Below are 18,771 nucleotides of genomic sequence, written 5' to 3'. Positions count from 1 at the left end.
ACAAATAATGTCCAAAAATCAGTCTCCTAGAACCATTTGGAGGGAGAAGCCCAGTTTTTAATTGATGGTGAACAATTTTCAGTCAATTAGGGTCTTACAGCATTTGTATTTTTCTACAGCATAGTCTGTAGAAAAGTCAACTATTGATGAAAAATTTAGATTTGGTTAGAAAGATGGATAGGTGTAGATACATACTTAGATAAGTGAATTTATAATGAAATTAAGAATTTCATATTTTTATACCAAAATTTTTACAACCACTTTCCAAACGAAAAAACAAACAACCAAACAGACGAATAAAATATTTAATAAAACTTCATATGCGACCCGTTCACTACGGGCCTTCAAGTTTATATAGTCAATGTTTGCTCTTCATTAGGTATTTCATGATCACTAAAAAACCGTAGGTAACGTATCTGGCCATCTACAAAAACAACTATATCCAAATTAGTTGCTTTGTCAGGGATGTGGAGTGATTTTTTACTCCCCTTTGGAATCAAGCTTGAATTTACATCAATTTCTTTGCCATTCAACCAGTAATTTGCATTAATAACAGCTTTGGATGGATCGCCGCGGTTGTCTACCGTAAATTTCCAACCACTGATGTATGTAAATAACATCAATACCACATACGCAATAACACTGAACAAAACTAACTTCATTTTAAATTTTGTCACTTGTAAATACACACGTAAGTATAGAATGAAATAAACACAACTTATCGTAGGTACTATGATACGAGTACTAGACATCCAGTTGATGACAGATTTTATACGATATTTCATCTCCAATTCAGTATTCAAAGCGTCACACTCGATCAACTAAGAAACGCAAAAAATTAATAACACAATTTTAATTATGAATATAGGTACACAGGTACTGTGTAAATAATATCCATTTTAATATTTTTACTGCGTAGTAGAAATGTGTAATACGTGATTATCTGCGTGAAAACATCATAAAATCTAAACGTTAACGTTGACCATTTTTTCGGCGTATCTTATCAAAAACCTGTTGCTACTGCAGAAAAATTTGATGAAAATTGGAAAATTCAAAAAAAGGAGGTCGAAGTCTTTGATTTTACTTTGAATAATCAATTTTAGGTTGACATACAAATAGCCTCAACGCGGTGAAAAAAAATTAAAAAATCCTTTTTTAAATCTTTTCCATTTTTAATGAAAAATACCAAGTACCTACCTACCTAAAAAGGATTTTGGCCAAAATTTCCAAAATATGACTGAAAAATGGAAAAAATGGCCAAAATACCTATGACAAATTAGGGCGAGGGGATAGGAATTCTTTCTCAGAGAATTTTTTCGCGCATAGGCAGTTGTTATGCACACCTGATGGAATTGAGTGGGAAAAAACTAACACGATTACCTTGGCAAAAATTGCAATAATGATTCATTTTCAGTTAATATTAATCCAGGCATGAATTTCTGTCTGGTGATTCACTCCAAAACAAAAACCAAAAAAAATAAACATAGGAAATTTGAAATACCAAGGATCTTTTGAAGAAAATTAAGAAAATTGTATACTAGGAAATTTTCTAATGCGATTTCAATTTTTTTTAGAGGCTTCGTTATTGATAAGTATTTATGCTCTTTTTTTTTGAAAAATGTAAGCAGTTTTTTTTAGCAATTTTTCAATTAATCAATTCAATTCAGAATCGGCTTTGAACAATTTTTATTATACTTACTTAAATTTGAAAACCGAAGTACCTATCGAGAATCGTGATTAATGGAAACAAGATTTACAATTTTCGTAGATTTTTCAAATTGTGGGTAAATGGTTTGTTGATAAGACACGGATAAAAAATTTGAAAGCCATCAAAATTCGACAAAATGTGAAATGTAAGAATTATCAAATACCAGCCTGAGATTATAACTACGTAAAACTCACGTTCCATCGATACATTTAAACTAATGAATTTGAAAAAAAAAGTATAAAATTTGGTGTCGGAGTGATGTCAAATACAGTGTACATTCATTATTTCGTTTTATACGATCGTTACGCGTCAAAGTTTCAAGTGCACAAAATTCGAAATGAAGTTCGCTCTGTTCAGTATCTTCATAGTGTTCTCATTGATAGCAGCCGTTCACAATGTGCATTTGGTCAATCTACCAGGAGCTTCAGTGGTCATTAACAAACATGTTCCAGAAAGCGGCTCTGCATCTGAGAGTATGAAACCCATCCCGGATGGCCCAGCAAGACCAGCAAGACCATCAAAAACAGTAATCTACTGAGAGGAATAAAAGGAAGCAATGAAATACCGCGACAGGTTGATTTCAGATGTATTTGTATGAAGAAGTTATGTTAATCCAAAAGAAATATTTCATAAACTATTCTGAAGCATTGCAAATAAGCTTAATAAATCTAAAAATCACTCGACAAAATGTCAACATTAGCACAATAAAATTTTCAACATATCAGCGTAGATACCTTCATTTAATGGGTTCTCTTCTTACCACGCGGAAATTTGAAAAAAAAAAATTGAATACTTAAGCCTATGAAAACGCCCTTAATGATAACCAAATTGTTTTCTTGACCATCTCATTTAATTTAAGCACTTCTTAGGTTATAGAACCAATTTTCTGTAAGTTTGAATACTCCCCTAAAAAAAAAAATATTAGGAATTAAAACCGTCATCAGCAGAAACAGATTCTAGAATATCTTCTTGAATTCATCAGAAGGATCATATTCTTAATTAGTCTTTTGTTACGGTGAATACATATATTTTATTTCAACCTTGAGGCATTTCTACAAAATTTTTCTCCTACTTTACTACACAGAAAATTCAAAAACGTTCCAAATGCTCCAACAGAAAGGCTCAACGTTGTCACCAATCGATTCGGGAAGTCGAAAACTATAGATGCAAATTGTAAACTCAAACTTCATCTTCGTACCAGAATTGGATCATTTGATACACTTCTTCACACCTGGCAATTTTTTGTGATCAAAAACTTGCAAAAATTGGAAAAATTGAGCAGTAAATCGCGCGCTCTTTGAATTTTTTCGAAATTGATTTTGAGAATTAGTACGTAGGTAAAATTGATTGAAACAGCGACAAAAACGTTCAACTTCGTTTTGGCCTTTTCAGTGCAAATTTGTCGACAATTGAGAAATTCAAAACGTTCACTCGAGTTTCTTGAACGGTCTGCCAACATAGGCTAAGGCTAAATATGTAGAAACTGCTAAATTCCCACATGAAGTTTTTCTGATGGTAGTAATTCAAAAATCAGGCGATTTTTCACCATAAAAATAAGTTTGCTCATTCTTGAATCCATAGAATTAATAATTTTTCATTTTTTCGGAAAATTTTCGATGAATTTCGTCAATTTTGGATTGATTTTTCAATAGTTGCCAATTTTATGAATTTGGATGGTTTAGTGCAGGGTGACCCACGGAAGATGGATGATTTTATGTTTTAAATTACTCAAAGAGCAATCAACGAAAACATCCGAGTAAAATTTTATTTAAAAGTATAAACACGACAAATTAGTTTACACTCATTTTGTGGAACACAATGTTGTTAAAATGACCGTCATTTACTTCAATACATTCGTCGAGCTTTTTCATGAAATTCTTAAACACTCTTCAAGCATAACAGGCTGAATAATTATTCGAAATTTCTTCCGAAATCCGAGCTTTCAATTCTTCTAAGTCTCGCGGATGAATGATTTAAGTAAACGAGGCTTTTAAAATAATCCCACAAAAAAAACATAGTATAAGTAAGTGTGAGGTTGCGCTTCTTTTTTATAAATTACAAGATGATAACAAGTGGAGTGAAATATTAACCAATCAGGAGGCGATAAGTCCTTTTTTTAAAAATTTACCTAGCATCATTGTCTTTGGCAAAATTCAACGAGGAATCCAGTACTGTAAGTTTCAGAACGCCAAAGTACTTTTAAACATCGACCCCTCCCCTAAATCCGACCCCCCTCTATCTCATCTGATGATACCACAAAAGGCTATAGGTGGATAAGTATGGTGAATTTGCCCCCGAGAGCTTCAGGGTTGATATTTGCATGGAAGGTTGGTACCCTTGAGCACCTTCCGTCACGAAAGTTTCAGACCCCCCGGACCCCCCGTTTTTGAGAAACCCCCCCTTTTCTAAAATTACAATAAAAATTTTTTTCTCAGCCGCATGTGAACCGATTTTTTTAATTTTTTGGTATGTTGTAAACATCCATAAGAGGCATCCCCACAAAAAATTACAACCCCCTCCCCCATATTTTCCCCTCAAAATGGCGTTTTTTAGTTTTGTTTGCCCGTTTTAGCAATGATCATGATTCGGCACAAAAATGCGAATAGCATTTTTAAATGTATTTTTGACTCCTACAAAACATATATTTTTTTCAAAAAAAAATTTTTGGTGGGCCGTGGTCAAAAATTGAAAAAACCAACAGAGGGGGTTAAAAATGGATTCTGGTGTAAATCATTGTTCTTGGTAAACAAGGTGTCGTTTCCATATGAATCGAACCCCCCGAACACGAATATGACGCCCAATCTTATGCTACCCTCATCCACACCCCTCCAGCGCCTCTGCCCCCTTCTCAATTTTTACTATATCAAAAATTCAGCTATTTTCGTAATATTGGTGTCGTTTCCAAATGAATCGAACCCCCCGAACATGAATATGACGTCCAATTTTACGCTACCCTCATCCACACCCCTCCAGTGCCTTAGCCCCCACCTCAGTTCCTACCTACTATATTAAATATTGAGCTATTTTCATAATGTTGGTATCGTTTCCATATGAATCGAACCCTCCGAACACAAATATGAATTCCAATTTTTTGCTACCCTCATCCACACCCCTCCCCAGTGCGTCTGCCCCCAACTCAATTTTCACTATATTGAAAGTTCAGATATTTTCATAATGTTGGTGTCGGTTCTATATGAGTCGAATACCCCGAACACGAATATGAAGTCCAATTTAGCTCTACTCTCATCCATCGCCTTTCAGGCTACAGCCAGCTCGACAATTTTTATTATTTGAAATGCTAAACCTATTTTCATAATGCTGGGTGTCATTTTGGCACGAATGGAAACCTCGAAACTTGAATGTTAAAGTTTGAACCTTGCGATGGTCATTGTTTTTCGAGTTTTCAACCTTCGCGAAACATACTTTTAAAAGTAATAACAACCCGAGTAATTATTTGTAGAAGATTGATCAGAGTTGGTGAAAACATTTATGGTTTAGGTGGGGGCGGAGGCACTGTATAGGGTTGTGGTTGAGGTTAGCATAAAATTGGACTTCATATTCGTATTCGGGGTGTTAGATTCATATGGAAACGACACCAACATTTTGAAAATATCTAACTTTCAATATATAGTGAAAATTGAGTTGGGGCAGAGGCACTCAAGGGGTGTGGATGAGAGTAGCGTAAAATTGGACGTCATATTCGTGTTCGGAGTGTTCGACTCATATGGAACCAATACCAACATTACGAAAATATCTGAACTTTCAATATAGTGAAAATTGAGTCGGGGGTAGACGCACTGGGGAGGGGTGTGGATGAGGGTAGCAAAAAATTGGAATTCATATTTGTGTTCGGAGGGTTCGATTCATATGGAAACGATACCAACATTATGAAAATAGCTCAATATTTAATATAGTAGGTAGGAACTGAGGTGGGGGCTAAGGCACTGGAGGGGTGTGGATGAGGGTAGCGTAAAATTGGACGTCATATTCATGTTCGGGGGGTTTGATTCATTTGGAAACGACACCAATATTACGAAAATAGCTGAATTTTTGATATAGTAAAAATTGAGAAGGGGGCAGAGGCGCTGGAGGGGTGTGGATGAGGGTAGCATAAGATTGGGCGTCATATTCGTGTTCGGGGGGTTCGATTCATATGGAAACGACACCTTGTTTACCAAGAACAATGATTTACACCAGAATCCATTTTTAACCCCCTCTGTTGGTTTTTTCAATTTTTGACCACGGCCCACCAAAAATTTTTTTTTGAAAAAAATATATGTTTTGTAGGAGTCAAAAATACATTTAAAAATGCTATTCGCATTTTTGTGCCGAATCATGATCATTGCTAAAACGGGCAAACAAAACTAAAAAACGCCATTTTGAGGGGAAAATATGGGGGGAGGGGGTTGAAATTTTTTGTGGGGATGCCTCTTACGGATGTTTACAACATACCAAAAAATTAAAAAAATCGGTTCACATGCGGCTGAGAAAAAAAATTTTATTGTAATTTTAGAAAAGGGGGGGTTTCTCAAAAACGGGGGGTCCGGGGGGTCTGAAACTTTCGTGACGGAAGGTGCTCAAGGGTACCAACCTTCCATGCAAATATCAACCCTGAAGCTCTCGGGGGCAAATTCACCATACTTATCCACCTATAGCCTTTTTGGAAATATGTTTTTCTTATTCCTTTTTCACAGAAAAAGCGAATGAAACCAAAATCACTGCTGTAAAGCCAAATGGTGAGAAATTATGAGCAAAAAAAGAAAATCAGAAAGTCAACATTAAATTTAAAATTTTGTTCAAAGTGAGCTCGCGAAAAGTGTTATTGTTGAATAAATTTTGTGTTAATTTTTATTCAAAGTACAAACTTGAAGAAATAATTAGTGGTAATTACTTTTTGGATAATTTCAACGGTGAGCTTTCAAATTTTTGGTCAAATTTACTTTTCATAAAGTGCCCTAAATTCGACCCCCCCCCCCCCATTGTTTTGGCAATTTCAAGACTTTGTTTTTTGCTACAGACATGCCAAAAGATAAACCAAAATCGTAAGAAATGGGCCCCAAGTTTCTGGTAAAATGTTCTAAGATTCTAAGATACTTTTATTTATATGTCAAGTAATAAATATTTGTTTTAACGTCTTCAGACTTTGATTTTGAAGTTTTTCACTCTTTTGTAAATTTTAACACGTTTTTTGAGGGTATCGATATTAGGGTCACTTTTTTTTTTGGTGAGTGCCCAATTTTCATATTTTGTAAAAACATTCTAAATACTTGATAATCAGGTGTCAAGTAATCAATATTTGTTTTAACGCCTTCAGACTTTGATTTCGGTGTTTTTTTACTCATTTTTAACAAGGTTGTTTTAGGGGGTCGATATTAGAGTCACTTTTTTCAGTACATACCAAATTTTCATTTAAAAAAAAAAAGTTTATGGAAATCGTAAATGGGAATTTTGGAGCTTGGGGCTTTGAGATATAAAACTAGAAAGATGCGGCTATCATTTAAGCCATCGCCGACATTTCCACCTCAATTTGGCTTCGAGGAATTCAAAAAATAAACTATGGGGTCGACACCTGGTTCATCTACCCTTATATATGTTTTTTCTAGTTGCAAATATTGCCATGTGAATACTTTTTTATCATGATACTTGCGCGTGTAAATCGCCCGGCCATCTAAATAAACAACTATACGCAAATCATAAAAATGGTCAGTGATGTTGAGTGATTTATCACTTCCCATTGGAATATAGCTCGAGTTTAAGGTTTTGTGTTCGCCCTTGAACCAGTAATCTGCAGAAATGACTGCTTTGGATGGATGGCTGCGGTTGGATACGATGAATTCAAATCCACTGATGTAGGTAAATAACATCAATACCACATATGCAATAACACCGAACAAAACAAACTTCATTATAAATTTTGTCACTTGTACGAGTAACAACACTTACACATAGAATTGAAGAAACACTATATACTTATCGTCTGTAGGTAGAGGTACTATGATACTTGACGTGCAGTTGATGGCAGACTTTATACATATTTCCTCTCCATTTCGGTATTCAAAGCGCCACACTCGATTAACTGAGAAACGCAAAAAATTAATAACCCAATTTTAATTACGAATAGGTACACAGGTATTGCGTAAATATATCCATTCAATTTTTTTTACTATGTAGGTACGTACTAGAAATAAACGCAATGAATACTGAACTTTTTGTCCTGTCATTTTTCTATGGGTATCTACTGGATTTCACCGTACTCGTAACGGTATGATTTTTTCACTTCAGGGATACATCAATTTTACTCAGATTAGTTCAATTTTTGCAGAAAATTTTCCTTTTTAAAATCACAGTGATAGTTTCATTATCAGTCGGAAAATTTTTAGTTGACAACCCCCCCCCCTCTTCATCCTCCTAAGAGAACGCTTAGTTTCGTCCTTGCTTAAACTGAACCTTTTCAAAATGGAGAGATTAATATACCTACTCACACCATGAGCAGTTGAGCACTATGTGGGTAACCCAGCTTATGACCCAGACCAGCTCCAATATCAAATTCCGCATCGTATATACCGATCAAGGTAGCTCAACACACGCATCAAACGAGCGAAAGCGAACAACAACAACGCGTTTTACATTTGAAAAAAAAAAATTATATAAAACCTGTGCACGACATTCGTGCGAAATAGCCGTCCGTTGATAATCGTAAATTAATATCTAATAAACTAATCATCCGCGTTACTCAATCCATTAAGCAGCAGAAATATCAAAAGGAAGATATGGCGTGTACAATTCACGCGGAATAATTCGCGCGCGAATTACCTGGCTATCGACTGGTCGAGAACAGAAAGAGAAAGATACAGTCAGAGGGGAAAAAAACTACTTTCATTACAATCTTCTCTGTTTCGCGACTTCGACCTTTATGCATGAATTGAAAAAAGCAGTTTTATCATTAATCGATTAACTAATAAGGTGTGTTTGTAACGAGAGTAAAAAGAAGAAAAAACCGAGTAATTTATTTGAAAATTGTGCAACATTTACGAAAAGTCGTGATTTTACCAGTTACACACGAATACGAATAGTAGTAGGTACAGGTAAGGTATCCTAAACTGATCATACACGAAATCTATATACGATCATTACCTCGGGCTCGAATGTACAAATTAAACATTGAAAAATAGAAAAAAAACTGAACCGAAACTAAAACACTACCTATTGAAATCTTATTTAATTGATTTTCATGTGTATAGAGAATTCCAAACACGCCGGTAAAAAGGCATATAGCGGCATAATGAGAATGACTTTGACATAGCCATAAGGTCAATAATATCTAGTGGCTAGTTTTAATATCCCACGCATACTACAACCTTCTCTGTTTCTGTGTCGGCCAGTTTGGCAAAAAAAAAAAATGTATGTATATGATAGATTATGTACCAGGTATTAATATTGCATTTAATACATGGCACCGAAGAAGCCATGCATCTGCCAGTCGTGATGTCATATTTCAAAGTGCGGAACTACGTATCGAATATAAATTAAGATGAAAAATACTACAACCAATGGCTGGAGAAAAAATTAAGTTACGATCTTGTATTTTAATAAAACGCTCGGATCGCATTTTAGACTGTGGGCGATTAAATATTTTTGTTACAAGGTTTTCGGTTCATCTTTATATCGGGGTTTTTAAATTATTCGCACGCGAATTGGTATCGCGTGGAAACTTTGGAGATTTAAAAGAGATGAAAAAAAATGTTATAGGATTGTTTTATATGGAATGGTCAAGCTGAGTTCAAGTAGCAGAAAACGAAGCAATCCGGACTACCGGCTAGTGCAATGCCTGTTGTTCAAGACACATAAGTTACACGAGAGAGAGGAGCACATAATTTTCATGTTTCAAATTTGGCGTCATGAAAATGATCTCTAATAATGTTTGCGTTTGGTTATTTTCACATTTGGAGACAATAGATTATACCTATCTAATTCTATACATAATTTTATCCGACTTTCATACAGGGTGTCCACTCATTTCTGGAAATGATTTTGATTTTCCTTGACTTTTCCATGTTCTCCACACCAATTTCTCCAATTTCCCAGACCAGTCAAAAATGAATTATTACATATCTGATCAGGCGGGGGGGGGGGTCCAAATCTATTTGACCATCATGAGCGCCAAATATCGTTAATAGGTCTACAATTGCGCTCTTTTTTCCCAGCACAAATGTGTGCTCCATAGGGTGCCCCTTATTTGAACTTGGTGGGAAATTTTTTTTCGTTTTTTTAGAGGGACACCCTGAGTTTGGTGCCACTTCGTGAGAAAATAACACATTGAAAATTTGAGCTCAATAATGGTATCAAAATTTTTAAAAAGGGAGTGATTCTGTTTTTAAAAAACATGTTTTATTAATATTTTGCATTTTTTTGGTTTGAGTATTATTTTTGTAATTTTTCAGTTCAATCATGCTATTTTCGGAAGTTCTGAATTGAAAATTTACAATTCGAAAAATATAAAGACTTCATAAAGAAATAGATTTTATCAATATCAACATTTTTTGAATTTAGCTAATCAATAACTTTTTGAAATTCCAGAGCTGGTACTCATTTTTTTCCAAAAAAAGTGACTTTAGAAACCTAAAAAGCTCAGAAAAGTATCCAAGAAGTAACCAAAAAAGTGACAAAACATGCGCAATACATTTGAGGAGCTTGGTGACAAAGTTAGACAAACGCCACGGAGGGCGCATACGGAAAGGGACCTAACGACCAAAAAAAAAAAAGTTCTCCGAAATTGTTGTAGGAACCTTTACAGAGTTCCTACAACAATTTCGGAGAACTTTTTTTTTTTTTTTTTTTGGTCGTTAGGTCCCTTTCCGTATGCGCCCTCCGTGGCGTTTGTCTAACTTTGTCACCAAGCTCCTCATTTTAATGCAGAAAAAATCACCAAAAAAACCAGGACTTTCCGTTTTTTATCAAAATCTAAAAATGAAGCAGTAAAGCAGGACATTTTGAAAATTAATGCTAAAACAGTCCTTTCAAACGAATTTTTGACAATTTTGGGCCAAAAATTGAGAATTTTTGCGAATTATGGCAATAATTACGAAAATTTTGATAATTTCAGCTAAAGAAACGGTTTTTTTTCAGCACTTTCTAGCGAAAAAACGTCACATTAGAACCATTATTGGAAGAAAGTGAGAGTTTTCGGATGAAAAAAACTTGACAATTTTTAGCAATTTTTCACAAAAAAAATTCTTGACAATTTAAGCTAAAACCGAGACTTTTTGCTGTTTTTTTTGACAGAAAACGAGACTTCAACAGTAATTTCAGTAAAAGACAAAGCGTCTTAGCCATTTTTAGCAAAAAAGCGAAACATTTTAGGAAAAGCGAGATTTTTTAATGATACTCATAACTCGTAAGTTGACAAACTGCAAGAATACGAGTATAACAATTTTTGCAAAAAGCAAGATTTTTGGGAATTTGGCAATTTTTGACATAAACGACCCGTGGAAAAATCTGTTTGCAGTAACCTTTCACGAAATATCCCTGACTTTTCCAGACCGACCAAATTCCTTAACTTTTCCAGGTTTTGGACACCATGTTATGGATTTGGAAAATATTATGACTAGTGTTTGACACGTCAAATACACTTTCTAGAATATGGAAAAAAATCAACCTCAATTTTGTCAAACTAAAAAAATTACGATTTGATGTTTCGTCAGATTTTTAAATACTTGGAATACCTGATCCAGTTTCAAGTTTTTGTTCAGTAAAATACTTCGGTAATTTTTGGTAAATTACTCGCGATTTCTCGTAGATTAGTGTGGTAATTTGGGTTGAATATTGTAATTTATAGTGAACTACTGGTGATTGGGTAATTTTGGGCAAATGAAAAGCAATTAGGTAATTTCTGGTAAATTACCGGTAATTTCCGGTAAATAAAGGTAATTTTTGGTAAATTATAGGCAATTTCTGAAAAATTACAGGTAATTTTCTGGTAAAGTATAAGTAATTTTTGGTAAATTACAGATAATTTCTGGAAATTTCTGGTAAATTGTGGGTCATTTTTCGGTAATTTTTGGTAAATTACTGGTAATTTGAATTATTGATTATTTTTGGTAAATTATTGGTAATTTTTGGCTAGTCATAGGTAGTTTTAGGTAAGCTACCAGTAGGTACCTAATTCGTGATAAATTGCTGCTGATCATTTTGAGCAAATCCGGTAGTTTTTGGAAAACACCTAACATGGTAATAATTTCAAGTAAACTATTCGTAATTTCAAGTACATTACTGATAATTTAAGGACATTCTAGGAAATTATTTATTAATTGTTGGTAATTTTTGGTAAAATTGCAGGTAATCTTGCAATTTTTGGTGTGTTGTAAGTGATAAGTTCAGGAAAATAAATTATCATCCCCGCATGAAACCTTGAAAAATAACTTTCCTACATATAATATTAGACTTTTGAAAACTTGAAAAAAATCCTGTGGAATTCCTATCGATGACGTTTCATTTTGTACAAAAATAAAATTGATCTTTTCTCCGATGAGCTCAACAATTTTCTGTTTCAAATAGACGGCGGAGAGTGGAAGAGGTAACCAATCTAAAATGTTGAGAAATCATCTTTTCAAGTTGAGTTTTTTTTATGAATGAATGAAAAGTGTATTTTAAGACGACCGGCACCTTGGCCTTCAATGTCTACCATACGAAAAGACACGAGTACGTACATACTTAAACAATTAAATTACCAGATGTGTATTATTTATGCATGCTTAGGTATACAAAAATTCTCAAAACCAAACTTTCTAGGGGGAAAAAATCACATCTCAAAGTTGGATGAAAAATTGCATGCTCTTACCTATATGTATCAACCAATGACTTCCATTTTATGAGTTTTGCGGGAAAATGTATGTATCAACAAGTAAGTTTAAGTGAAGATATTTATTTGGGATCAGCATATTGCTGTAAAAAAGTGTAAAAGAGGATTGCATAACGAACACGGAAAACTATCACAAAAGATAGGCAACATTCAAAAATCTACTAGAAAATAGGTCGATGAATAGTAGATAGGGGTAGGTTATAATTAAACCCCTTCAATAAAGAAGAAGTTCTAATTTTGATTTTTGCACACAGTTTGTGTTCCAACACAAAAAAGGACAATTTTCAGGTGAATCTAAATATTCGGTTGAGTAGTTTATAAACAATGAGATACCTACCCATAAAGATGATTTCAAAGTCTGTATCGAAGAACTGATTTAGGCAACTTGATGACGTGATTTCAGCCCAATCAAAGGAGGACAGAGAGATCGAGTTCATCCAAATTTAAGCTCATCGATGCTACAAATTCCGCATTGTTCTTTACCCCAAAAAGAGCCAAGAGGTCTATGCGAGACCAATTGAGTGTACTTTTGGAAACCCCTCAGTATTTTGAAAAATTGCAACGAAAAAAAATGTTTCATCGACTAATAACTTCTATTTACTCAAAATCCTTTTATACGATGCCTTTAGACGCTAAAAGAACCATATTAATACTTATGGATTAAGTAGCGCTCTCTATGTATTGCGTATCGTTCAAGTTCATCCAATAAAATCCATCGACCATACTTATTTAACCTCGTTAAATTAGAAAATTACCATCGAATCATTTTACCTCGTACCGCAATATAAATTAATCACGCTCGGCTAATTGTAAACAAGCGTCAAGATGCAAACATTTCAAATGAATCGCGATAATACCTAATTTGCACGAATATACCTACCTAGTACCATATTATAACTAGAGCACAGATTAGGTAGGTATACGATCGTCGAGTGTATGTTGAGTAGGTACTACACTACACGCTTTTCATGAATAATACGAATACCTACCCTATACCTCGTACCTTCTACCTACACACAGAAGTCACGTAAATGAAAAGCTGTTTCCCAATCAAGAAACCATACAATTTATTCGCGACGACAATGAATTTAATTTAGCAAAATTGTAAGTACAGACGAGAAAGAGAGCACAACGCGGTGCATTTCATGAAAATCCATACAGACGTATAGAGCGCATTTTCCACATAAATACGAAATTATTATCGTTCTCGGGTAACATTTGTCGTAAGCAGGACTGGAAACTTGGAACAATCCCGATCCGTGCAACTACTATGTAGGTACATTATGTAAACATTAATAAAATTTGTCTCCGTTATAGAGAGAGACTCGCTCTGCGGATCTCGCATCACCCAGTACTCGTTAACAGTATCTTTTACTAACACCGTTAATCTTTGATGGCGGTACGTCTTTAAGATGACCATCGAAAGCGATTACCATAAAATGAACCGTTATCAACATGCAAGAGAGGTAAAGTATGTAGTCAAACCTAAAACCATATCTATTAGTGAAATGATTCATGCTGTATAATTCGTCGCAAAAATGTACCTACTCGTAATACGCTTCTTCCCTCCCGGCTCATCTTCAACTCTTTAACATTACGTTTCATTGTTTTGTCAATATACAACCGGCGCGACACCCAAAGAATGTAGACGAGATTCACAAGCTCTTTTATACTCCTGGTATACTCATCAGGAGGGTACCATGGTATCCAACTTATAGATACGCAAACGCATAATAGCTGCAGCTACCTAGCGTACAAATATCGCATATGCACGTTCTCTGTCGAGAGCTTATGTAATTGACTGGCCATCGAACAACACGAAGTGTGCGGAAAATTCTCGCTTTAGGGCGCCACGCCGCGCCATCGTCAATCCTTTGTGTAAACTCAGGCTTGAGAAAATAACCCGATTTGCTGGATGAAAATATTTTTGTAGATACGGGTTTTTTGCGAGATTTTAACCAACGAAAAGATTCCTATTGGGAAATCACTCGACTGTTTTGGTTCGCTTCTCCCTTTACATTTTTTTTTCACTCGTCGTGCTGGTAATTTGATAAAATAATATTAGAAAATGGTAGCTATGAACATAGAACGGGTAAGTATTGGAATTTTATCGCTTCTGTTTTCACTCTGGTTTTGTACTTTGTAGTGATTTAGAAAATTGAACAGGAAAATTATTACGTGGAGTAAGTCGTCAGGTTGTTTTTTCTAGTTTGAGTGCCGTATTTCCAGGTAAATTTAGTGAGCATTCAATTTTTACGTTTTGCACCTCATCTCTCAGGTCGTCTGTCTCCTTTTAAATCAACTACAAGGAACTTGGATTAAAATGCAGTAGCGTCGAGTAGGTACATTTGAGATCTATGTAAGCTTACTCAGGCAAATTCAGCAGTATGCTCGATGTGTACTCAAACAAACATCACTGCAATGTCGAGTTTAAAAGTGACTGATTTAAACGTATCGATATTCTATCGTTTTTGAGATCGACTATGGTGCACGGGAGTTGACAGAAAAATCTTCGAACCGAACAAAGCTAGATCGAAAGACAACCAGCTAAAATATCAAGTGCTGAAGTGCCACCTTTTTCGATTTCTGGTAAATCCTTAAAAATAAATTTTGGGCCAAAAGTGAGCGAAAAAATCAAAATTTCACTAAATTTACCATATTTTCGACCCCCGAATAATCTCCCCGGGGAAAAAAGTTCAAACTTGGCCATACATGATCATGTATGACGACTTCATACATGATCATACTAAAAAATTGTCCCCCACATGCTCATGTATGGATCATTTGTATGAAATTGCATGTTTTATATGTGAGGGCGCATACGGAAAGGGACCTACCGACCAAAAAAAAAAAAAAAAAAAAGTTCTATGAAATTGTTGTAGGAACCCTTTACAGAGTTCCTACAACAATTTCAGACAACTTTTTTTTTTTTTGGTCGGTAGGTCCCTTTCCGTATGCGCCCTCACATATACATTTTATTCTATAATCTAGAAAAGTGTCTATAATCTGGAAAAATGTCTGAAATTCATTTATCCACATTTGTCTTGCATTCTTAGCACATCTTATGTACCCGGGGAAAAAAGTTCAAACTTGGCCATACATGATCATGTATGACGACTTCATACATGATCATACTAAAAAATTGTCCCCCACATGCTCATGTATGGATCATTTGTATGAAATTGCATGTTTTATATCATACATTACATTCTATAATCTAGAAAAGTGTCTATAATCTGGAAAAATGTCTGAAATTCATTTATCCACATTTGTCTTGCATTCTTAGCGCATCTTATGTATTTATACCATTCAGCAAATCATCCCATATATTTTATACTGACAATATTTTTATTATAAAAATTCATACATTCTCGAATTTGAAGTATGATCATACATGTTCATGTTAAAAAAAATCCCCGCATTTACACATGATCATGGTTACACTAAATCATACTTGATCATACATGATCATATATGACATGTATGATCATGTGGGGGATAATTTTGTAACATGAGCATGTATGGAAACTTCGGTTTATGTATGATCATGTATGCTCGAGTTCATCCACCATACATGATCATGTATGGCCAAGTTTGAACTTTTTTCCCCGGGTCACCAGTGCATTGAACTTGGAAAACGCTTGACTGAACAAGGTTCCCGGGGAAAAAAGTTCAAACTTGGCCATACATGATCATGTATGGTGGATGAACTCGAGCATACATGATCATACATAAACCGAAGTTTCCATACATGCTCATGTTACAAAATTGTCCCCCACATGATCATACATGTCATATATGATCATGTATGATCAAGTATGATTTAGTGTAACCATGATCATGTGTAAATGCGGGGATTTTTTTTAACATGAACATGTATGATCATACTTAAAATTCGAGAATGTATGAATTTTTATAATAAAAATATTGTCATTTGTCAGCATAGAATATATGGGATGATTTGATGAATGGTATAAGTATATAAGATGTGCTAAGAATGCAAGACAAATGTGGATAAATGAATTTCAGACATTTTTCCAGATTATAGACACGTTTCTAGATTATAGAATAAAATGAATGATATAAAACATGCAATTTCATACAAATGATCCATACATGAGCATGTGGGGGACAATTTTTTAGTATGATCATGTATGAAGTCGTCATACATGATCATGTATGGCCAAGTTTGAACTTTTTTCCCCGGGTTGGAACTGTTGGATGAGCTGATGTGTCAGATGAGCCAGAAAATGAACTGAAATTTTGAGATGATTTAATTTCCAACAAAATTTCAACTAAAGGTGCATTCAAGAGTGGAGTATGAAAAAATAATGGAGGATTTTTGACCTGCGAAGGAGACTCTCATTCTGAGTTAAGAGTCATTCACATTTTATCCGCTGAGGTGTTCCTAGAAGTGAGAGATGAACCCTCAAAGAGGAAGTATTTTCAAAAAAAAAAACAAAAAAAAACTGGTAATATTTTCGCTCTATTCTTCATCCAACATGTTTTATTAAAAGGGTTCCAGTTCCAAATGATGAATTTGAAATTCAACATTGACCAATTCGAGTCAATTTTGATTTTTTTTTCAATCTTACACGTGAGTTAGGCCTGTAACACACTACTGCGATGCAATGCGATGCGATGCTTTCAAAAACGTAGCATCGCATCGCATTTCAACATAAGACAACACACTACATAATATATCTCCGTGGTGTGCATGTTTTCAACGTTATCATGTACCCATCACCAGAATTAGATTAACAATTTTGATCTTGTAAATAACGTAGAAGAATCATAAATTTGTGGTTTGTCACTAAAGAATAATAGTGAGAACTGTATTTCCATTGTAGGAAGTAATTTGGAAGTCAAATTTTGTGATCTTGGCCAACTCACTTGCACTTCAATCATTCGTCTGTGTGCTTAATATTCTCAAGTGTTGCTATTATTTTTCAATAATACTTATGTGATGAAGAAATCTTTTCAAAAAAGAATAGAAAATAAATCACAATAATAATTTTTTCGTTCATGTACTGCTAAAATTACAAGTGCATCTCTCTTATCAGATTATCACAATTCGTGGAGGTAAAATCAACCAATCACAGGAAAGCATCGCATGCGACGTCTCAGACTTTTGTACATCAACTACAAACCTTGCTACGCGTTGCAAGGATTTAGCCTTCTGAAAAACGTCCCATCGCATCGCATCTCATAGTGTGTTGTCCGCCATATACTTCAATGCAACTAACATTGCGATGGGACGTTTGAAAATGTTGCATCGCATCGCATCGCAGTAGTGTGTTACGGGCCTTATGAATGACCAAACATCAAAAGATAGAAGCTGAGGAAACATTTTAAAATACAGAGGTTCCAATTTTTCGGTTATTATTGTGAATTCCAAAAAATCGAGAAATAAAGGCAAAAATTTACCAATTCTTTTTTTGAATTCTTGAAGTTGACAATAGTGGGTAAAAAACTGGTACCCTTGCATTCTAAAATAGATACTTACTTACTTTCCGGGTTCAGAAACGATATCATTGATACCTACATATTTTGGCATACCTAATTTACACACGATATTCGAGAAAAAAGATTTTTTTTCAAAACACGAATTCACCAAAAAATAAGAGGTTTGCAACTTATTCAACTCCTCAGTAGAGCTTTAAAAATAGACTTGAATTTTAACGTCAATAGTATAGGTATATAGGTCTACGCAGAACCTCATATAACATCTTGTGGAAATGGTCCATTTTTTTCAAAACAGGTTGGATGGGGACTAGAGCGAAAAAAACCACGGTTTTTTCAAAAATTTTCTCTTCTTCGAAAATCCATATCTTCCCTTTAAGGGCACCTCCAAAGCTAAAAAAAAAATCTGAGAGACTTTCAACTCAGAATGGAATAACGAAGAGTGAAAAATATTCCCTCATCTTAGAAATATTCACGTTTTTATTACTTTTCTGAATTCAATGATTCAAAACGTCACAACAGTAATAAATTAAAAAACCAAAACGACAACAACAGCCCATTTCCTTACTTTTTACTTTCGGTAAGCATGAAAAATGAAAGTATTTTGGTAATAATTACTACGATACCAGCTGCTTTGAGACTATTCTCGAATAATTTTCTAAATAAAACAGCAACCCAAACTACAAATATTAGGCTTAAAAAAAAGAGCTAAGCAGTACCTATAAACTTAAAAAAAAATCAT

General features: G+C 34.5%; 1 protein-coding gene and 1 long non-coding RNA gene across 2 annotated transcripts in view; both read right to left on the bottom strand.

Annotated features, from left to right (window-relative positions):
* Window positions 1–18,771, bottom strand: part of LOC135838720 (mucin-5AC-like) — a 352,792-nt gene that overhangs the window by 114,980 nt on the left and 219,041 nt on the right. The window lies entirely within an intron of this gene.
* Window positions 290–8,404, bottom strand: LOC135838648 (uncharacterized). Its single transcript, XR_010557455.1, has 2 exons — window positions 8,191–8,404; window positions 290–7,784 (listed from the first exon to the last, which is right to left on the bottom strand). It is a non-coding gene; the product is annotated as an uncharacterized LOC135838648 (long non-coding RNA).

Source organism: Planococcus citri, chromosome 3 (assembly GCF_950023065.1).
Source record: "Planococcus citri chromosome 3, ihPlaCitr1.1, whole genome shotgun sequence".
In the NCBI taxonomy this organism is placed as follows: Eukaryota; Metazoa; Arthropoda; class Insecta; order Hemiptera; family Pseudococcidae; genus Planococcus; species Planococcus citri.
Note: the sequence above shows the minus strand (reverse complement) of the source record. Positions and strands in the feature narration are given on the sequence as shown.